Source organism: Microtus oregoni, unplaced genomic scaffold (assembly GCF_018167655.1).
Source record: "Microtus oregoni isolate MIOR12 unplaced genomic scaffold, Mior012 000062F_ref0000492, whole genome shotgun sequence".
Taxonomy (NCBI): domain Eukaryota; kingdom Metazoa; phylum Chordata; class Mammalia; order Rodentia; family Cricetidae; genus Microtus; species Microtus oregoni.
In genome coordinates this window covers 708100-731679 of record NW_024543872.1, presented here as the reverse complement: position 1 = coordinate 731679, position 23580 = coordinate 708100, and the positions used below count along the sequence as shown (strand labels likewise).

Genomic DNA, 23580 nt, shown 5'->3' with positions numbered 1-23580 from the left:
AGCCCTGGGTCCAGAACTCTCTTGGTTGAGGTATGTTTTTGCCCTGGCTCTGATACAAGGCAACAGAATGAGCAGCTGTAGAAGCACTGGGTCCAGAGCTCCTAACTCATGTGTAATGGAAATATCCAAGCTGTGACAATAGACCAATATGAAAAGCAAGTGAAAAGAGAAAGAGACTGCTTCTCAGAGCACTGGCATGTGGACCGTGTGAGGTGGGTCCTCTGCTCTGGTTCGTCTTCTCTGGTTTCACCACATCCCAGGCTGGCATCAGCTGTAACACAGCTTCTGAAGTGACAGCAGTTCTTGGCATCTGCTGGAATTCTACACAGGCTCCAGCACATTCTGTGTCATTCTTGAAGCAGCTCCCTTTCCACTTGACTCTTCTGGGGACTATGCTGTTGTGACTAGGCGTGCTCTGAAGTTTCTCCACAGTAACTAGTCATTCATGTTGTGAGCAGAAGATATTGCTGACCCCCAAAGGCTATAGTATTAGAAAGAAAAGTTAAACAACCATTTTCTATTGAAAATATTCTTCTTTTATATAATTGTATAGATTCTGTACACAGTTTCCCCTCCCTCCACTCCTCCCAGCTCCCCTCTTTCTCTCCCCCAGATCTACTCCTCCTCTTTTTCCATTCAGGAAATATCAGGCCTCCTAAGTATATCAACCAAACATGGCATAATAAGTTACAATAAGACTATACACATACCCTCATATCAAGACTGGATGAGGCAACCCAATAGGAGGAAAGGGTTTCCAGAAGCAGACAATAGAGTCAGAAATACCACCCCCCACACACACACTCCCACAGTTAGGAGTCCCACAAAAACAAGCTAACAGCCATCACATATATGCAGAGAACCTAATGCAGACCCCTGCAGGCCCTGTGATTGCTTTAGCTTCTGTGAGTCCATATGCACCCTGCGTAGTTGATTTGGTGGGCCATGTTCTCCTGGTGTCCCCAACCCCTCTGATTCCTATAGTCTGCCATCTTCTGTGGGGTTCCTGAGCTCGAAGGAGAGGGGCTCAATGGAGACCTCCAACTTAAAGATCTCTCTCCACAAAATATCTGGCTGTGGGTCTCTGCATCTATTCCCATCTGCTGCCAGAGGAACCTTTCTGATGACAACTGGACACAGATCTATGGGTATAGCAGAATATCATTAGGAATCATTTAGTTGATTTTTTAACCAGTCATATTTGGTTCCACCCTAGATCTCTGGGTTATCCAGTCTCTAGTTCCTGGCCATCCAAGCAGTATTAGGCATGGGTTCCGTCTCCTGGCATGGGACTCAAGTTAAACCAGATATTGGTTGGCATTCCCACAAGTTCTGTTCCACCATTGCTCCAGCACATCTTGCAAGCAGGACAGATTGTTGGTCAAAGGTTTTATGACTAGGTTGGTATTCACATTTCTCTTTCACTAGCCTGAAGAGTATTTCCATATTAAAAATGCTAGAACATAGGGATGAAGGCTCTATTTGAGCACCAGCTTGACCTCTCCACATGCAAATGTTTTCAGCAATGGTCCCCATGGTCAGGTTTTGGAGAATAACCCTTTGTCCTGGCATCAGCCTGGGTTGTTTGGGGATCTCCATGGGACCTGCTTGGCCAACAATGCAATAGAATGCAACCTAGTCCCAGCCCTGGAAGATTTGCCTGTCTATAAGAGATGGCCAGTTTAGACTCCAGATTCCCCTTTACTAGGAATCCTCATTAGGATCAACTTCATAGACTCCAGAAAGTTCCCACTGCACTAGGTTTCCACATTGTCTCCCCCAAACCCCCAACTATAGCCATCTCTTCCTGCACACTCTTTCCCTCCCATCCCCTTCACCCGACCACCTGATCCCTCCTGCTCCTGTCCCCACCCACCCCGCTTAGCCTGTAAAATCTATTATTTCCCCTTTCTAGGGAGATCCATGCATCCCCTAGACTCTTCCTCTGTAGCCTCTCTGGGTCTATGGATTGTAGCTTGATTATTATTTAGTACTATCCACAAATAAGTGAATACATATTTGTCTTTCTGGGTCTGAGTTACCTTACTAAGGATGAATTTTTTTCTAGTTCCATCCATTTACCAGCACATTTCATGCTGTCATTTTTTTAGCAACTGAGTAGTACTCCATTGTGTACCACATTTTGTTTGCCCATTCTTCTGTTGAGAGATAACACGGTTGTTTCTGGTTTCTGGATATTATGAATAAAGCCATAATGAACATAGGTGACCAAGTATCCTTGTGGTAGGATGGAGTGTCCTTTGGGTATATGTCCAAGAGTGGTATAGCTGTTTTGGAGTAGTTGCATTGCCGGTTTTTTGAGCAACTGCCATATTGAATTCTAAAGTGTCTGCATAAGTTTGCACTTCCACCAGCAATGAAGGAGTGTTTCCCTTGCTCTCCATCCTTGCCAGCATGAGCGATCACTTGTGTTATTGATCTGAGCTGTTTTGACAGATATAAGATAGAATCTCAGAGTAGTTTTGATTTGCATTTCCCTGATGCCTAAAGATGTTGAATATTTCTTTAAGTGTTTCTCAACCATTTGAGATTCTTCTGTTGAAAATTCTCTGTTTAGATATGCATCCCACTTTTTTTTTAAATTGGATTATTTGGGTTTTTGTTATCCAGTTTCTTGTGTTCTTTATATATCTTGGGTGTGAGCCCTCTATCAGATGTGTAGTTGGTAAAAATCTTTTCTCATTCTGTAAGGTGCCATTTTGTCCTATTGACGGTGTCCTTTGCCTTACAGAAGCTTTTCAGTTTAATGAGGTCCCACTTATTAATTGTTGATGTTACTGCCTGCACTATTGGTGTTCTGTTCAGAAAGTTGTTTCCTGTGCCAATGCATTCAAGACTCTTCCCTGATTTCTCTTCTATCTGGTTCACTGTATCTGGTTTCATGATGCCATCTTTAATCCACTTGGGCTTGAGTTTTATGAAGGGAAATAGATATGGGCCTATTTGCGTTCTTTTACATGACTTCTCGTTTGACCAGTACCATTTGTGGGAAATGCTTTTTTTTTTCCAGCGGATATTTTTGACTTCATTAAAAATCAGGTGTCTATAGGTAGATGTGTACATTTATGTCTAGGTCTTCAATTTGATTCCATTGATCAACATGTGTGTTTTTATGGCAATATCATATCATATCATATGGTTTTTACTTCTGTAACTCTCTAGTACAACTTGAAAGGCCTTTTTTTTTGCATCTAATGAGATGATCATTTGGTTTTTTTATTTCTGTTTACTTATATGGTGGATAACATGGACAGATTTTTGGATTTTGAACCATCCCTGTATCTCTGGGCTGAAGCCTACTTGATCATGGTGGATGATCTTTTTATATGCTCTTGGATTTGGTGTGTGATGTGGGAACTTCTTTAGCCAATAGCCTTTAAGGTGTGCAAATATTTTATTAAGTATTTTTGCAACTATATTCATGAGGAAAGTTGGTCTATAAATCTCTTTCTTTGTTAGTCTTTTTGTGGTTTGGGTATTCTTTTTTTTTCTCTTTTTATTTTTTGTGTCTTTCACATCATGCATCTCCCAACCCATTCATTTTCCCATCCCTTCATATCTATCTTCTGCCCTTGCAACCTGCTCCTCCCAAAATAAAATAAAATAAAATTTAAGAGGAAAAAAAAGCAAGAGAAAAGGTGCTACTGCAGAATTCAGTGGAAGGAAAGAGGAGGCCAGAATATTCTAGAGAAGAGGGTGGTATCTTCTCTACCAGACACTGCCAGTAGGTCAGAAGGGTTTAGTAGAGCTAGGGAAATGGCTTAGTTGGTAAAATGCTTGCTATTCAGGCTTGATGACCTAAGTCAAGTAAAGACTGGGTACAGCTGTGTGTATCTGTTATCGCTGCTCTAGGGTCAGATAGAGACAGGCTGATCCTATGACTCTTTGGCTAGCCAGTCTAACTGAACTGGTGAGCTCAGGTTTAGCATGAGAATCTGTCTCAAAAATAAAGGGGCGAGCATAGGAGACATCCACTGTAAATCTCTAGCTTTCATGCACACGTGCCTGCAGATGTGGGCGCACACGCACACACAAAGTTAAAAGCAAGTGATCATAAATTGAGGTTCAAGACAGACCCCCTCACTAAATCTATAGCTAGGAAGTAGCTAACTAAGGGCTCCAAGTCAGGTCCACTTTTTTCCTTCCAAGGGTCCTTTGGTGATGCCTGACCTCCCTAGACCATCATACATGCCCTGTGCTACTTGCACGGACTGTGGGCTATGAATGTTTGTTCCAGTTTCAGATCTCAGCAGCTGTGCCCATGCTTTTGTTTTATAGTGTATATGGCAGTGTTGGCTTTTTATATCTTCCATATAAATATAGAATGCTTATTTTATAAAATTATAAAAACAGGTGAGCAAAAGGGAAAAAGTTAAATCCATTAATAATGTTCACACCACTCAGAAGTTACCATGTTCGTGAATTAATACATTCAAACTCCCATAATGACCCTCTCTACCCTTTATCCCTTCCCACACAACTTTCTCTTCCTTCCCTCCATTCTTCCCTTCCTCCCTTCCTTGCTTGCTTTCCTCATTGAGCTCAGTTTGTGTCGTCTTGTGTTTGTGTGGTCTTGGAGTGGAGCCTGCCCTGGTGTGTGCTCAGTTTACCAGGAGTCACATCATCAAAGAAAACTGACTCTCCCTATCCTAGCAGCTCTTAAATGCCAAAGCTTCCCAGCTTGTACTCGTGTTAGATATTCTTACAGTTGGGTAAACCATCCTATATAGCTTATAATATGTGAATAAATAACATATGCTCTAGCACATAGCATGGCATGTGCCTCTGATGAAATGTGCCTAACATGTAACTCATAACGACCACTAAAGGTTGGAAGGCTGCAGGTGCAGAAAACCAGATTCATCGTGCTTGAAATCACATTTGTGATTACAGATGCCATACGGTCCCATGAGCTCTTCTAGGTATCTCCTGGGTTCTCATTGCACTGTAGTTGGCTGTAGAGCTGAAGAAACGGACTGTTCACATCACTGCACATCATGCCTCAGTGCACTACTGGATGTGCAGGCTTCTGTGCAAATCACTTTGGTATTGCTATATTTCCAGGTGAATGGACCGCATGACCAGCATAGAACTGCAGCTAGCTGTTAGACTACAGAGCTGTCCGTCTTCAAAAAGTGGGTTGCACTGTTAGGATTTTGTTTTGTTTTATTTTAGGCAGGATGTCTCTGTGTAGCATTTGCTGTCATGGAACTCACTCTGTAGTCCAGGCTGACCTCGAACTCGGAGATCATTCTGCCTCTGCCTCCTGAGTGCTGGGATTAAAGCATACACCACCATGCCCAGCTGTTTTTACTTGGTGGATTCTGACCACACGCTAGGAACTCTGTCCAGCTGATGTTAATGTCTTTCTTTGAGAAGCCCTTTGTTTCACAGGTGTTGGCAGGAGAGGCTAAGAAATGGCAGCAAGGGTACTGTGAGCCTCTATCTTCTGGTTGTACATTCTTAAGTTTGTGTCTAATGTGGTCAGAGAGAAGGTGCTTCTAGAGTAAGTCTAGTTAGACTGCCTCTTTTTCCGGGAAACTCTGCTTACAGTGCTTAACACACAGGGTGCCAGTTGTCATTTAGCTGTTGTCTGACACTTGCCTTCCATGCATCTAAAGTCCCTGCACCTATCCATAAGGGAACTCTTCCCCTTTGATAAGAATTATATCTTTTGGGGGTGAGCATACGTGCTCTCTCAACAATCAAAACTTTCAGAAATATAGCATCACATTATTTCATTTGCGTACTTTGTCAGCATCTTAGGCAAGGTCAGAGACGCTGACCTAAAACCAGTCTGGAGCTGGACGAGAGCTGAGAGGGAGAGTTCCTGCTTGGCACATACAAGGCTCTGGAGTCCAGCCCCATCCCTGCAAAAAGAAGGAAGATCAGAATACCCGGAGTTCATGTAAGGATTGTAGTTCATAAAAATACTCTTATGTATGGTTTAGACTTCGTGGTTTAAGTTTATTTTGAATTTGACTTTTGAACAGAAGTGTTCCTCTCATTTACTAGGGCTAATGGGCTTCTCCACTCATCACTCTTCAGAACTTGCCTCTTTTCCCATTTTAATAAGTTGGGAGTGTGGAACAGACTGTCCATTTCCCTTCTCCCAGCACTGGTCTTCAGACCAGTTAACAGAGTAAGACAAGTATCTTTAAAAGGCTTGACTTTAAGTACTTGGATGTATGTCATCAGAGTCATTAAAAAGAACACAATGTTTATCTGTTTTCTTAGCAAGCACAAAAGCCTCCCTTCGCTTTCAAGATCAAGGGCAAGTACATCTGTGAGCTAAAACAAACAAATAAGCAAATCCTATCACTTTGTAGGAGTGAAGGCCCATTTCATGTTCGTTAATTGTATTGTTGTCATTGTGAAGCTTTTAAAAATATGCTTAAAAACTGTCCATCTTGTATACTTCCTCTCCCTGCTCTGGTGAAGCTCCAAAGATTAGATTTTATCCTTTCTAAACTGGAATCGTTAACTATAAACAGTGCATTTTAGTCTTGCTCTGAGTTTAAACAGATGAGAATAATTTCATAGGATTGTTTTTGGTCAAGTTGAATACAAGTTCTTCTTTTAAAGAGGGTTCCAAGCCTTTTAGCAATGAAATTTGCTGTGGAATGCTGACTGACTTTAGGACAAAGACAAGGTATTAGACAGTTGGACTGAGTGCGTTACAGTCTTTAAAAGGAATAGATTTCCATCCCACAGTGCAAATAACGCCAGAGCGTCCCTAATCGTGGTGGCCGGTATGACAGCTGTAACCGAATCCTTATGAGGAAAAGGTAGAGTGGCCCCAGCCGGGAGCGAGGGCGCTGGTTATGCAACTGACTCCTGAAGAACAGGAAGGCGCCACCAGTGCACATCTCCTGCAGGACTCTCTGTTGCACAGAGGATACTAGGAGCTCTATGGGTTTTCTCCCTCTCCTCTGAGGGTTAGATGAAGTTCTGTCTTTAGCATGTGTCTTGCAAACTATGTATGTAAGAAATGTTGGCAGTGGCTGTTACCATTGTTATTGCCAGTCGTCTGTCACCGTCACATGCTTCATCACAAATTTGGCTCAATGCTAGCCCTACCTGAGTTTGAAGGAGCTAGAATGTAGGTGTGCTTTGGTAAAAAGTATTCTGTAAAAAAGAACAAGCGCTACTCCACTGCTGAGGAGAATGGATGTGCTCTAAGGAGGGCTGGATATTTGGGGATGCCATCTAATAGGTTCTATGCACCGGCCAGCTCTTCTGCCAGGTGTGGAAGATGCAGAGATGAGGAGAGCCAAGCTGATCCCTTTACTCAAGAACACTCAGTGTAATAAAATTCCACAGTCTGGATGGCCTATACAGCCCACACTCTCACCCTCTGGATACAGGGATGCCCTAAATGGAGGGCCAGCAGATTCAGTTCCCAGTGAAAGCCCACTTCCTCGTTGGCTAATGTCTTCCATCCATCCTGTATTCAGGACAGAGGGTGGGAAGGACTCAAATGTCTCTTGAAATGCTCATTGGAGTATTAATCCCATTCCTAAATGTCTATCTTCATAGCCTACCTCTTAAAGACTTATCCAGATCTCCCTGAGCATGGGGATTGCAGCTCCAGCATGAATAATGGATGAGAACAGGCATTCAGTGCAGGGCAGGAAGCTTTGGTTTTCTTGTGGTTAGAGACAAATTAAGAGGAGGTTTTCATGCTAAATATTGTAAAGGGTTGGCTTTGGTGTGACTGCATGATCAGCTGGAGCTTTCTGAGAAAGGGATCATTTAAGTTGGAACCTAAAGAGGAAGCCAGAGTGAGGCTGTAGAAGAGAGAACTCTTCCAGCACATGTGCGAGATGATCCTTAGCCTACGACAGGAAGAGCTAAGAGCATTCAGGGACCATCACGACTTTTCTCGCAGCTGCAGGTGAGGGTGGGGAGAGAGGAAGGAAGCAGGCACTGCCAGCCATCCTGAGGAGAAAAGAAGGAAGCAGCTACAAGAAGGTAAGGGTCAGGATGAGTCGGGGTTTACATTTTAGAGAGATCACCCTGGCACACTGTGTGACTTAATCAGAGGGAAGGAAACTGGACGCAGGGAGACCAATTGAAAGGGGCTTTGAAGAGTCCAGGTGAGAGGTGATGAAGGCCTGGGCCGTGGTTAGAGAATATAAACCACAAGCCCACCACATACGTGCACATTGTGTTAACTGCCTCCCCTCCCTGAGGACTTTGCCAAGATTGACTCATTTAATTCTCAAAATTGTCTTTAGGGTAAATATCATTGTTATTTCTCCTGGACAGATAAGAGCAGTAACAATGTATCCAGTCTGATAGTTGTAAACTATAAGGCCAGGATTTGAGCCCAGGTAAATTGTGTTTGACCATCATGCATAATTGATCCAATTTAAGATGTGAACAGGCCTTATTGATCACTAGGAGCCAAGGTTATATCTGATTCAGGCAATGAGGTGCACAGTAGTCACCTGGACCAAAATAGGGGACGGACTTAGAGCTGGAGATGCTGAGAGAAACATGCCCACCATGCCTGGGAAATGTGGTTCTAATGGTCCTAGAGAGGAGGCTAGAGCAAGGCTGGAGAATAGAGCAAGTCCAGCACAGGGCAGTAATAAATTCTGGTGACTATTTATCTATTAAAACTAATAATGCTAAACACAGATGAAGTTGCTCAAAGGGAGAAGAAGGCCCTGAAAATCAGTAAGTAACATCCAAAGGAGACCAGGGCAGAGTGGATGGAAGTTTGCCTGGCCATTGTGCACACAGAAGCCAGTGGTTGGTGGGGTTCCACGGAGGGCTGGCAGGATGGCACTTTATTTGGTGGTGGCCAGAGCCATTTCATAGGCAGAGTGGATGTGAAGACAAGAGTACAGTGACATGGGCAGGACTGGGAAGGGCTGGGAGCATCTGAGGGACCTATGCAAAGCCGTGTGAGAGATGGTTTTGATTCCTATGGGTAGGGGTGGCTGCCAGAGTAGCCGCTGGAGCATTTGAGTCTGCTAGGAATATAGTTCTGTTTGATTGGCTGGCTGGCTGGCTGGCTCTCTGTATGCCCATTACTGCAAGAAGGAGAGCAGATCAGTATGGAGCCAGCCAGTGTACACCGCAAATACGGCATTGTTGTGTTACTGGGTGTGTTTTTTTGTGCTGGTTTACCCATTTCCATTTCTCCCCTCTCTGGACACAGAACACGGGTGCACTTTCAGCTCTGACTGGGCTGGGTTTTAGGGAGCACAGTTGCTGTGCACCTATGTATTTGTGGGCTTCTCAGCTAGATGGTAAGATTGATACTTGGTCCAGTGGCTGACTGTGTCAAGAAAGCTTGGTCCGTATAATTTGTTCTGCCCCATGAATTCCAAGTAGGAAGTAACGTGTGCCCCCTCTGTTTCTTTGGAGTGGTAGTTGGCAATGCTAGTGGATGATTTGTCTGTCTGCCTCTCTAAATGAGGACAAGACCCCTTGAGCTTCACCATCCTCAGCAAAAAGCAGAGTGGACAGAAACCCTCAGTGTGAGCAACCAGTGTTGGTGACTCGGAGGACTGTGTCCTCAGAACTCAGCCTACTTCAATCTCACATCTGTCCTCTGCTTGGTCACAGCTTGCACTTGTCGTGTATTGTGGCACAGAGATAAGATCTTAAGCTTGGAAACTAAGTGACTGTTTGATTCCTGACTTTGTCACTTACTAGTTAGTTGTATGATCTTCATTCAGCAAAGTAGTCGATTCTTCCTCTCATAGGCAAAATTAGTGACTCAGTAATGGAAGTACATAACAGAATGGTTTTCAGTGCTCGCTGAGAAAAGAACCAAAGCTGTGGGAGGATGGGAGGATGGGAGGATGGGAAGCCTGCATCAACAGGCAGGGAATCGTGAGCCTCCCGCATGGCTAAGGACTGGGGGTGGCCACCCACTGTATCTGAAACACTTCCACATCTCAACCCGACAGCCTGGGACCCAGGTCAAACATGCCTGAGCAGAAGCCCCATGCCTTGATCCTGGTTAAAGAGCATCACTAAGTGGGTAGTGGGACTCAGGAGTCCTCAGATCTAATCTCCGTAGGGCATGGTCCCACTCCTACATACACACAGCCTTCCAGGCCCTAGCAAGTGACAGGAACCAGGCTGTCTACCTGGTTCCTAGTTCCCCAGTCCCCACCCCATGGAGTTCCCCAGATCCCATCTCCTCCCGACGGATATAGACAGCCTGGTTTCTCTTCCCTCCATCCTTCATAAACATCTAGTTCTAGATGCTGCCATTTCCTTGACCTCAGGACAGAGTGTATTAAGTTAATATACCTCTGCTGTTTGTTCCATTGTGTCAGCGCATGTTACTTCATCTATTTTAGGAAACAAGCTCCGGGCAGGGATTTGGTGTAACTCATTTATACAGGGCTTAGTAAAATGCTCAGTGGAATTAAAGACACCTAATAAATGCTTTCGACTGTTGAATGATGCTGTAATCATTTTAATGGAGGCTGGTGTTGTATGTATTTAAACAAATGGCAACTTTTCCAGCAACATTCTGGCAAATTAGCAGCTTCTAAATTAAAAGAGTCTTTGCTTAGAAATTAAATTGTGTGAGCTGGGGCAGCACGCAGTATTTATTGCTGAGCTGATTTAGGCAGAGACCAGAATGCAATGGTAGAAGCCAAGGCTGAATTTTTTGCCACATTTGTTTGTTTTGTGAAAAGGTGGTTGGCATCGTAAGGGTCGGATGAGTAAGGAGGGCAATTTAAAAGTGTCGTTGTGAATTTAATGTATATTTTAAGGAGTTAGTTTAAAAACAACAACAACAAAACCCCGTGTATTAGGCGAGCAGATGTGATTTGGCATTGCTGCTTCCCACACGTGTGCCCTTTTCATTAGGGACGTGTGTCTGATGTGGTACAGATGGCACCGGAGCTGCTTGGTAATATTTTCCACAACCTGTTTTTAGTAATTAGTCTTGAATTTGCTGCTTCAGAATACTGGGTTCTTTTTTGGCAACTTAGTAAACCGAGAACTTGAAATGTGCCTGTTGCGCCAGCAGAGGGCAGTGTAAGCTAGCCATTTACTCCCAGCCGGCTTCCTGATGCCGAGATGGTAGAACAGGGAGCTAGAATTCTCATCTAGGTATAATTTGAGATTTGCTTTTTGAGAAATTAATTGAAAATGAAAAATTTTAAAAAAAATTCCTTTAATGGCCACTTTTAGCAAGGACATAAATTGTCCAGAGTCGAGCTGTAGTTTTTTTTTTTATTGATTTGTCTATTCTTGATTTCTCCATCCGTAACTATACATGAAAAATATAGACTGTGTGAGTCATTTCATTCATGCAGTTATAAGACACACTATTTCACTTAGTCGTTGGACAGCAAGGCTTTCATTTCTGTTCTTTTCCTGACAAAGGAGCAAAGGAAAGGTCATTTCTGAGAGTTGTGGTCCAAGTGAGTGTCTGGGAACTGAAGGGGCTGGCACCGAAGGTCCGTTCTTGTTATGATCAGCTTTGTGTCAGTCAAGTGTGGCCTTTCTCCTGGGCATTTCTTACCACCCTCTGGTGCCAGTGCTGTGGACCACTCATTGCTCACGGTGGCCCCGGAAACAAAGTGGAACTTCCCTCTCCCTCCTCCCTTCTCTCTCTGCAGCCTCTGCCACCGGGGTCTCACTTCTCCTTGTCTCTGGGCTGTGCTCGGAGTGTTTACGCCCCTCCCCCTGGTTCATATGGTGAACCCTTGGAGAAGAAACCTGTGAGAAGATGGTAGAGGTTAAACGAGGCCAGCTCCTTGGCTCTGGCCCAGCCCTTGCAGGCAGTGACACCCAGAAGCTGGTAAGCGTGGCCTCCATTTTAGGGGAACATTATTGATCTGTAATGGTGGAAAGGGGGACACATAGATATTGGTCAGGTAGTAGCTGTATGATTTTAGACTTATTTTTCTTGATTAGAAGAAAGAAATGTCTGTTGTCATGGAGCAAGCAGATGGCACTCCAAAGGATGCTGTGGCTGATTCTTTATATACCGTTTTCACCACATTTGGACCACTCAAGTGTCTTTCTTTCTGTTCTCAGACCTGGAGACATTCGTCACAGGCAGTGATCTTATTATGTGTTTTCATGGTTGTTTTCTGTGTCTCGTCTTACAGAATATAAGTTCCCTTAGGGCCAGGAATTCCCCCCCCACACACACACACACTGTGTACTTGACATTTATGATATGCTTGTTGCATTTTATAAGAATTGTAAATAAATATATGGAAGATGGAAGGGAAAGATTGGATTCATTCTGTTCACTCTGGCTTCTGTAACCCACCCCCTCTTCTTGTTTTCAGTGATTCATTCTAAAAGACTGCCATATCATTGGCTTGGCTTGTGTACAGGCATTGCCACAGGGAGGCACTATAGCATTTGAAAAGTAGACAGATGTTTGTTGCTTGGAAAGAAACCAGACAGCCCATAGTATTTGGTCCATTTCCCCTGAAGGGCCAATGTCTGGCTAACTTAATGTCAACAAAGCAGCACACTGAACTCTGATTGGTAAACCTTGTTGAGTTTTTGCAACATGAGATAGTCACAGGACCAAGAGGAATTGCAAGTCCACTGACGGAAGATGCAGAGGGTGTGACTGGTCAAGAATCAGGTTGTCAGACAGTGACGTTTGAAGTTATTCTCTCAGTGATGTTTTGTTTGTTTAGAATATCAGAGTCCAGCTAATGCTAGGACCTAGGAGTAATGAGTTACAGACAAGTCTTGAAGTAGCAGCTGACGCTGCCTTTGAAGCCACATGTTTTTTATGTTCTTCGCTTACACTGTGGCTTGAACAAGACTGCAATAGAAATTCTTCAAGGGACACAATTTAATGAGGTTAGCATCATATGAAGTTATGCAGGTGATGGGTCATCTTTGGCTGGGAGTGAAAGTTGCTATGTAGTTTGAGCAGCCTCCCTCTTCTGAGCAGACTACCACAGCAGAGCCCAGGATGCTGTGTGCTTTAGCTAAATCAAAGCTGAAGTAGGGATATGTCTTCTGAAAGTGGAGAGAGAGAGAGAGAGAGAGAGAGAGAGACCTAAAATGGGACATTAAATCTTAGATCTTTGTTGACAGGTTTTAAAAAGTAATTTGAGAGGGCTAGAGAGATGGATCAATAGTTAAGAGCACTGGCCATTCTTCCAGAGAACCAGGATTTGATTCCCAGCACCATTGTGGCAGCTCATAACCATCTGTAGCTCCAGTTCCATGGCATCTGTCAATCTTGCAGCCTCTTTGCACATCAGGCACACACATGATGCATATGCATATCTGCAAGCCAAACACCAATACACATGAGAATAAATTTAAAATGAAAAGTAATCTGAAACTAATTAAAATTGATAGTTTAAACATTAGTTTCTATCCAGTGCTCTTCATAAGCAGTACAACACAGTCTGAGATACTCAAGGCTGCACAGACATCCCAGTGACATCATTTACTGCTCTAGCTGCAGTGTGAACATGGGGGAGCAGGGCCTAAAATGAGGCAGACTAAAGACTTGTGCAATAGCCAACTTTATTCAAATCATCAGGCAATCTATACTCTGAGGGTTAAGAAGAGTCACCTGAGTAAGTTGTTCAATCACAAGGACAAGTCACATGTGGCAAAAAGAAAACAAAACATGTTTTTCCATAAAGACATTTGAGTAACAGCAGCCGAGGTGAACGCACTTCTCTCTGCTGCACTTAGGAGGAGCATCCTGGGAGGAGAATAGGCATACATTCCGAAATCATTTCTGTGTTTTGAAGAAACTGAGGTCACAAGACTCTTGTCTTGTTTTCTTGGAGTTTTCTCACACGCCCTTGGAATTCTCACAGGACTCCACTCTTGGACTGTGTTCTGACATGCCTTCAATTAAAAAAAAAAAAAAACCTAAATCTTCACCTCTGAGTTGAGTTGAGTGGTGCTGTGTACTCATGGCATCGTTATTGTAGCCAAACATTTCCACACACTTAGATTTTATAAATGCTGTTGCTAGGCTGACTCTGTAAGTGGTTGACCTAGTAACCCTCTAAGTTCCATCAGTGGGACAGAACCCATTGTAAAGGTTAATGGCAGTTATTACTATTTTCTAGTTCTATTAGAAAATTGCACTATTGTTTTTTATAAACTTTTGAGAGTTGTTCTTTATAAAAATGCTTTATTATGTTGAATTTCATTTTTTCATTATGTCTCGAATAGGAGTGTAATTTCCATGACTACTCAGTCTCCCTCTAACCGCCATTATTTCTCACAGCTGTTAAAAGCTATGGATCCTTTTGTCACGGTTTTGAAGAATTCCTGAAGTGTTTGCCCTTGTTCCATATATGCTGCCTTAATAATGAATATCTTAAAAGACTTGAAATTTTTCACTTAGGTATTACTTCCATAAAATCCACTTAAAATTTTTATTACATTTATTTATTTACTGTACATAACTATGTATGTATGCCATGGCCAGACGAAAACTCGGGATTGTAAATTAGACTATAACAGAGATATATTTATTCCAATTGTGCCATGTACCATATACACAGTGACTATTGTGATGAGGATTTGAATTTTAAAACTTGAAAATAATTTACAACTTTAAATTAAATAGATTTCCTTGTGTCTGTCCCAGACCTCCCCCCCCTCTCATACACACACATACATACACACACACACAAAAACTGAAAATTTAAAATAAATTAAAAACATCTATGGAATAGAAGAAAATTAGAAAAGACAAGTATGGATGGGGATGATGGTTGAAAGTCAGGTGATCAACATCATCCTAGGTCCCATCCATCATTAGCCATGTGGCATTGTACAAATTAAGCATCCAAGCCCCAGTCTCCTCCTGTGAGGAAGAATCATAGCACCTGTTCCAGAGAAGGTTGTAAAGCTCAGAGATGGCTCCTCCTAGAGTGAGCTCTGACTCACTTACACAGCACAGCATAGGAAGAGCCAAAATGCTAAAAACTTACATTAAATTTAACTTTAGATTCCTCTGTGTTGTGGAATATTGTTTTAACTATGTAAAGGTGTGTTACTTTTGTTTATGCTGCAGAATAGTACTTTAATTGAGTAAAGTGTTACCTTTGTTTATGCTGCATTTGTTTAATTTTGTAAAGATGTGTTACATTTGTTTCACCTTGCCTGCCTAAGGCACTTGGTTGGTCTGTTTGGCCAATAGCTAGACAGGAGAGGGATAGGCCGGGCTGCCAGGCAGAGAGAATACATGGGAGAGAGAAAGAGGAGAACAACAACAGGAGGAGAGAATGAGGACGCTCCCAGGGCAAGAAAGCAGGCAGACGCCAGCCAGCTAGACTTAGAGAAGCAGTGGAAGTAAGATACAGAAGGAAGAAAGGTAATAAGCTCCAAGGCAAAGGGTTGATAAAGAGAAACAGGTTAATTTAAGTTAAAAGAGCTAGTCATAAAAGAGCTAAGCTGAGGCCGAGCATTCGAAACTAACTAATAGTAAGTCTCTGTGTCATGATTTGGGAGCTGGTTGGTGGCCCATAAGAAAGAACCTGATTTGATAATTAAGGTTGTTAGTAATAAGATAAAGAATGGACAAATTAAAGAGACTTAAAACTCAGTACTTGAGCTGCATTCTGACTGGGCATCAACATTTTTATAAGCAGAAAAGTTGGCTGTTAACAATGAAGATGATGCTGACTATCAGGTTGGTCATTGAATTTATGGGATTTGCTGAATGCTGTAAGTGCAGAAGAGATGTCTCTTATCTGATCTTTTCTACAGTTTAATGGGGTAGGCTTCATACATGTATTTCCAAGTTAGGGGAACTGTGGTTGAGGAGGGTTCCTGTGTCCTTGGTGGAAACTGGCCTGAGGCTTTGTGTGCATTCCCCTGAGACTGACTCTGGTGGGCATGAACGCTGGAGGATGTAAGGGAGCCAGCCCCTGGTCTGATTCTTGGGTGCTTCAGTGTGACGTGGACTTTAGGTTTAGATGGATATTCTCACCAATGTGTTTCTTGTGTCTTTCATGTCTCATTTGGTTCCCCTCTTAAATTTAAGTACAAGCTTCAGGAAGAATAGCACTCAGGGCTTTAGCTAGAACTCTCCTCAGCTAAGCAGTCATTGTTTCCGTTCTAACAAGAGTGAGAACACAGTTTAGTCAGGTTTTGCTATTCTCACAAGGCTCACTTCTTCACATTTCTGTCAGAGGTCTTGTCAGAATGGCCTTTTGTCAGCAAGTCTGTCGTCAACCCTAACTGTATTGTTTATGTATTGTATAAAAAGATGGAAATCTTCAAAACCCTTCCCTTTCCTCTGCAGTCTCTCTTCAGCCTCATCTCGCTGCACTGCAGCTGTTCCTAGCACACACTTAGCACCTCTACCCATTTACAGCGCAAAGCCACCTGGTATGCACCCTTGTTAGAGCAGCACCCTGCTGCTCCCAACCAGCTCCACCATAGCTGGGTAAGGCTGCCACAGACAAGCGCCAAAGACTGGCATTGGGTGTATTCTCAGGAACTGAGGTCAGGGTTCTGATGGGCTTCTTCCCAGCTATCAGGTAGCAGTGAAAGACTGGCATTGGGTATATTCTCAGGAACTGAGGTCAGGGTTCTGATGGGCTTCTTCCCGGCTATCAGGTAGCAGTGAAAGACTGGCATTGGGTGTATTCTCAGGAACTGAGGTCAGGGTTCTGATGGGCTTCTTCCCGGCTATCAGGTAGCAGTGAAAGACTGGCATTGGGTGTATTCTCAGGAACTGAGGTCAGGGTTCTGATGGGCTTCTTCCCGGCTATCAGGTAGCAGTGAAAGCTACTCTTACTGGGAGGGCAAAGAAAAAGGAAGTGAGTTCTTTCTTGTCTCATCTTGTAAGACTAGGATTTCCCTCAAAGTGTGAACTTCAACCTCCTGTCCTCTGCCTAGGGCATTGTCTCAGATACTATCTGCATTCTGAAGAGGCAGAAGTGTCTCATCCATATGGCCTTTCTGTTAATATAAGATTGTGAAAACTGGACAGTGTGTCAGGAAGAAGCAGAAACTCCTTAGATTATTTTAAGTCCTCATAAATATTCATGCTACTATTGCTTTACCTCCAGTTTGCATTATTTTCCCACATTGCTTACTGCCATGTAATGGAATAATAGAGAATAGTCACATGGGAGATTGTGGTATGGGTAGTAATTTTGTTCTTGCTGAAAAATGGCAGTGGATGAAAATTTATTAGTATGTGTGACCAATTTCCTAGCTTAGAAATGATAAAATTTTAGAGAAAAAAATTAACATGAACTCAGGCCCCTTTAGTTTAAGAATGAATTTATTCCTCTGTTAACAAGGTTGACTCTGTTGTGCAGGCCAGAATCAAGGCTGGTTGGGGTCAGGGATAGCTCCCCTGCTCTTAGGAGGACCACAGGGCCAGCTCTCCCACCTACCACAGATGTGGGAGAGCTCTCCCCACTTCTCACCTGTCTTGTGGTGGCATGGACAGGGGAATGATGCCCTCCTGCCTATCCATCAATGCCTGAGGCAGGTGGGAGAGATGGCCCTGGGGTCATAAGAATGGGAGAGAAAACTATCCTTGACTCCCACCAGCTACAACACTCAGGAGAGCAGGTCCTGTACCTCACCAAGACAGCACAATAGAACCAATCCTGTTAGTGCAGGTGGGGGTGAGCCAGCTCTGAAGTTGTCTCCATTTCACACCTGACGGACCAACCCTACAGCTGCCCTGGCCCAGACCCAAGGATATGACTTGGCCTGCACCATCATCCACCCCAGCTATGATCTGCTGGAGCGCATGAAGGGACCTAATCTGCAGACCCGAAGCTGCAGGACCTCCACAGCACAGGGCAACAACAGGATGTCCAGGAGGAGCCCTTGTGAGAGCCCAGCATCAATAATGTAGTTAAACCAGAAGCTTCGAACCTTAGCAATGACTCCTAGCAATGAATACTTGCAAGTAAAGATAAATGGACAAAAGGGTACATGGAGTGACTCACTGTGTCACACTGCCCCTTCTGTGTGTGTGTGTATGTGTGTGTGGCGCAGGGGTAGAGGGTTTCTACGAAGAGCCTGGGAAATGAATGGGATCAAGATACATGATGTGCTGGGCGGTGGTGGCGCACGCGTTTAATCCCAGCACTCGGGAGGCAGAAGACAGACGGATGTCTGAGTTCGAGGCCTGTCTGGTCTATAAGAGCAAGTTCCAGGACAGGCTCCAAAGCTACACAGAGAAACCCTGTCTAAAATAAATAAATAAATAAATAAATAAATGATGTGAAAGATACAGAAAAAGATGGAAAAAGGGAGAGAATGAATTTATCCTGAGAGAGGCTGTGCAAGCTCATATAAACAACCCCCTTCCCTTACATATTAACAAGAGAAAGAGGTAGAAACACACGACAGCAGAGGGCAAATGGTGACAAACAGATTCCTCCGTGAGTGCAGAGGATGGGGAGATGAGATCGCACAACCAGCATGGGCCTCCTTTCCCTAGAAGTAAAGAGAGGACTTAAAGGACGTATTCTCAGACACACCACCACCATGACAAGTTTCTGAACACTGTCAGTGGAGAGTGTTCATTCAGTCTGTAGCCAGGGCCACTGACATAGTTTAGAAGCTGGCAAGGAGAGCCTTTGGAGGCTGAGGTAGAACTGTGTCGGAATATCTTGAAAGAAATACAGGCCCATTGTCAAACCTTTCTCTTTAACTCCCCATCAACGCATCCCCCCCCCACCAAAGAACACTGGTAGCATTTGTGTTTTCTCCTTGAAAACTGGCATTTTAAGTTAGGAGACTGGCCATTGATGAAGGAAGACAAAGGAAGGAAACCACACAATGAGAAAGCGCGAATTCCCTAAGCCATAGTTCATGCCAACAAACAGCTGCCTCCTTGCTTGCTCCTGGAAGGATTGTTGGTTGTCTGACTATACAACAGCCCTGCCATCAGGTATAAACAAGTCCACAGCACACTCTTCACCTGAAAGCAGGACATGGCTTCGTTTATTGGGACATTTCCTGCAGAAGAATGAAGAGATTCGTTCTTAATATGTATTTCTAAATACATATTGTACTGCGCTACTGTGGTTTTTAAATTCTACCCAAGTTAAGTATAGATTTTTCTCAAAAATTAAAAGCAAACAAAATGAAAATATCTAAATATATGAGAAAAAAATTACAAACTGATGGAGGAAGGTCATTGGTTAATTAATAAAGAAACTGCTTGGCCTGATAGGTTAGAACATAGGTGGGTGGAGTAAACAGAACAGAATGCTGGGAGGAAGAGGAAGTGAGAGAGACGCCATAGCTCTGCTCTCTGAGACAGATGTGAGGAAGCTCCGACCCAAGATGGATGTAGGCTAGAATCTCCCTGGTAAGTCACCACCTCGTGGTGCTACACACATGAATAGAAATGGGCCAAGCAGTGTTTAAATGAATACAATTTGTGTGTTGTTATTTTGGGGCATAAGCTAGCCAGGCGGCCTGGAGCTGGGTGACAGAAAGCAGGCCCTCAGCTCCCTCAACAACTAACCATGTTGAGGCTGTTTTTATTAAGATGTAATTGTGTATATCATGCTTTTGAAGGGAGATGAAATACAACTTTATACTTCTAATGCAGGAAGGTTTGCCCTGGTCACCTCCACCCCTACTTGCTGTCGTCATGATGTAGCCAGTGTCTGCGGGCAGTGGTGTTTGAACTCGCAGCAGTTGCACAGCCTCTTTTGTCTGTTTGGTTGCTGATGTGTTCGTGTGTCTAGGGACTACGTTAAAAGACAAAACGTGAGCACAAGTAAATCTGACATTTGGTATCAAAACCTATTTTTTTTATCATACTGAATGATTTTTTTAAAGACTGAATTAGTCAAACTGATCAGTATAAATTATAACCCAAGAAGGAAACACATACTAGGTTTTAGTGGAGGGATCTGTGCTTGCTGAATGGTGGGGAAATTGCACAGACACATCACCCTTCGCTGTACCATGGGGAAACGGTTCACTCTCTCAGTTTCTGTTTGCAGGATGTTTGTCATCACCAGAGCTGACCTTTCCTCTTGTTTCAGATGTGCTAAGTCTTTTCACTTACTAAGTCCTTCAGGCAGCGCTTGTGGTTCATAGAAGGATGTTGAGTTTCTTGTAATGGGAAAAAAAATCATCGCTCCTGTTATGATTAAACTTTAATTTGTAAGTCTCCTCTATTGACCTAAACTAATTACAACAAAAATATGTTAACAAAGTAGGTAAAGTCCCTTCTTTCATGCAGTAGTTTTACTACTGGGGCTGCCTGGAAAGTTCTAGTGGAAGTGCAAGTGGCTCTGCTACCATAGGGGGCATAGATGTGTGTGTGTGCGTGTGTGTGTGTGTGTGTGTGTGTGTGTGTGAGAGAGAGAGAGAGAGAGAGACACCCCAGGTGTGTGTGTGCGCGCGCGTGTGTGTGTGTGTGTGTGTGTGTGTGTGAGAGAGAGAGAGAGAGAGACCCCAGGTGTGTGTATGCGTGTGTGTGTGTGTGTGTGTGAGAGAGAGAGAGAGAGAGAGAGACCCAGGTGTGTGTGTGTGTGTGTGAGAGAGAGAGAGAGAGAGAGAGAGACCCCAGGTGTGTGTGTGTGTGTGTGTGAGAGAGAGAGAGAGACACCCCAGGTATGTGTGTGCGCGCGCGTGTGTGTGTGTGTGTGTGTGTGTGTGTGTGTGTGTGTGTGAGAGAGAGAGAGAGAGAGAGAGAGAGAGAGAGACACCCCAGGTGTGTGTATGCGTGTGTGTGTGTGTGTGTGTGTGTGTGAGAGAGAGAGAGAGACCCCAGGTGTGTGTGTGTGTGAGAGAGAGAGAGAGAGAGAGAGAGAGACACCCCAGGTGTGTGTATGTGTGTGTGTGTGTGTGTGTGAGAGAGAGAGAGAGAGAGAGAGAGAGACACCCCAGGTGTGTGTATGCGTGTGTGTGTGTGTGTGTGTGAGAGAGAGAGAGAGAGAGACCCCAGGTGTGTGTGTGTGCGTGTGTGTGTGTGTGTGTGTGTGTGAGAGAGAGAGAGAGACACCCCAGGTGTGTGTATGCGTGTGTGTGTGAGAGAGAGAGAAAGGGACCCCAGGTGTGTGTATGCGTGTGTGTGTGTGAGAGAGAGAGAGAGAGAGAGACCCTAGGTGTGTGTATGTGTGTGTGTGTGTCTGTGAGAGAGAGGGAGGGAGGGAGGGAGGGAGAGAGAGAGAGAGAGAGAGAGAGAGAGAGAGAGATCCACTCTATCAAACTGTACAAGAGAGAAGTGTATGGTACACTTGAATACCATCTTTAATAATCATCTTCAAAGAAGTATGAGATAGATTTGTCAGTTATAGTCAAAACACACAACAGCTGAAAATATGGGCAGAGCTTCCTCTTTAATTTGGGTAGATTGGAACGCACCTCCCCAAATCAAACGGAAATAGTAAAATATAAAAACTTTTATGAGTGCCCAGCTCCACCACACCTGGCTGCCCTAATTGCCTTCAACCAAGCCATTACTGGGGAAGCAAGATGTTTAGCCACCAACAGCCCTTATTAATGTATAATAGGGATTTACTTGTAAAACAGAATTACTGGGATGGTATGATGTCATAAAGACAGAGTGCTGACATTTTAGATGGTTTTATATAGGGATGCTAAATTATAATTTAGGACTGGAATATTCTTTTGGTAATTAATCACAATTTGGTATGGCCCAAGTGCAAGTTAGGTGAATGGATTTTTAAAATTTATTACTCTAATGCAGCACTATCAAATGCCATATTTGTGCATGTAATTTTCAGGAATTATCTGTGGAAGAGAAAATTTTCCAGTAGTCTGCAGATATGCTAAAAGTAACCCCCGCAGGTGCAAACAAATAAACTGTTTCAGCAAAGCTACTCTCCTAACCTCTGTAGAAACATAAAAATTGAAAAGTATAGAAATGCCTGCAGAGTTTCTTCTTGGTATCAAGGATTTGAAAAAGAGGATGCATTTGTTTTATTGGATCTCAAATGCAGACTCTTAGTGTGGCTGTGTGATTAATGGTACAGACTTTTTTACCCGCCCCATAAATATAATGGGCTTGATTAGTGAGTCCAGTCTGCAGAGCGATAGTTAATGTGATGTCAACACTTCCATTAAAAACCTTCTTTTTGGAGGGTTTATAACTTGGCCATAAAAAATCACTTGGGATGACACTTTGAATATGAACCGTAATCTGGGGGAACAAAGATGTTTTAAGGAATAGACTTAAGTGATCATTTACCTGTTCTAGGTTTATGAGGCTCTAAGCTGCATATAAAATTCAAGTTTATATTCTTTAAATACAAAAAAATTTAAATAATTGGGTTTTCTACTACTCATTTTGTTAGTTTTTCTAAGGACATAGTCCATAGACATAATTGTCAATGTGAAGCTGAAAGGGATGCCTTTAAACACAGCTATACATATAAGGAGACATTTAATAAATCGTTCAGTATCCAAATCCTTGGGCTTTTGTGACAGGCAGCCACATTAAATCATGTTTTAGGTACTAATCAGGACTTCTGAGACAAGCAGGGCACAATTGCATATCCTGCAGTCCCAGCTACTCTGGAGTCCGAGGCTAGATGGTTACTTGAGCACAGGAACTCAAGGCTAGCCTGGGCAACTACCTCTTAACCTAAACAAAACATTTTTAATATATAATTTAAAAGAATTCCAGGACAAAGCATAGTGCAACAAGCTTTGGAAAGTACAAAGCGGGCACCTTGAGTACAATGACAAATGCCTTCCGGTCTCCTGTAGCCAAAGGTAGCTGTACCCCACCCCCACCCCGTCTCCTGCTTCCCTGTGAGTGCTGGGGTTATAGTCGTATGCCACCACACCCAGCTCCATCACTTGTTTTCCAGTGAGAAAGTTGACAAAGGCCTGCTCCAAGGCCATCTCTAGTCCACCCTGAGCATGGAAGTTGTGGGGGAGATGGTCTCCGAAGTCTGAGACTGCTTGCATTTCTTTTCTAACCAGTTCATGAAAAGACTGAGGAATGCCTTGCAGATTTTAACAGGCAATACGTCTTCAAGTTTATAAGCACAGAGACCAGAGAAGCCAGGATTACTGTTGAGATTTGAAGCAGATGGATGAGAGGCTGTGGTCAGAACCAAGACTTTTAAAGTGGGTGCCCAACTGCCACAGTTTACTGAGCTTACTGGGTACATGAAGAGTTTTAATTTTAAAAGTGGTTCTCTTCCTGTACTTTGTAAGAATTCCAAAGCCACCAGTTGGCTGAGGTGAAGGCTGGTTTTGTGTGTTTGTTTTTGTCGGAGAGGGGATGGAGACACGAGGCACACTATAAAATCGGCCACTGAGAGTGTGTTGTGTGACATTGTCTAGTTGGTTTCATTTTGTGTTTGAGATGGACCAAGTTGGTCTCAAACTCTACATCTTCCCACTTCAGCCTGGGTTACTAGGGCTCCTGACATGTGCCTCTCTGCCTAACAAGACTGCATTAAATCCACCCTGGGTCTGATAGTTTCAGGTTTTCTTCCTCTCTTGCTCCTTTCCTCTCTAGTTTCCACCTTTCCCCTTTCATTTGTTAGAAAGTATGATATTACTTTAATGAGAAGTAACAAACTCCTGAAAGGAGAACATTCTCAGAGCCCCAGATAGTGCCAGGAGAGCTTCCAGTAT

General features: G+C 43.5%; 1 protein-coding gene across 3 annotated transcripts in view; it reads left to right on the top strand.

The window, feature by feature from the left end:
- The window catches only part of Jazf1 (JAZF zinc finger 1), a 301532-nt gene that overhangs the window by 67762 nt on the left and 210190 nt on the right, over positions 1-23580 (top strand). Inside the window, exon 1 of one of the 3 annotated variants that reach the window (XM_041640367.1) lies at positions 7929-7995. The exons of the other annotated variants lie outside the window; for them this stretch is intronic. The gene's annotated coding sequence lies outside the window, so the exon portion shown is untranslated. Of the gene's footprint in view, positions 1-7928; positions 7996-23580 lie in introns of those variants that run through there. 3 annotated transcript variants of the gene reach the window in all.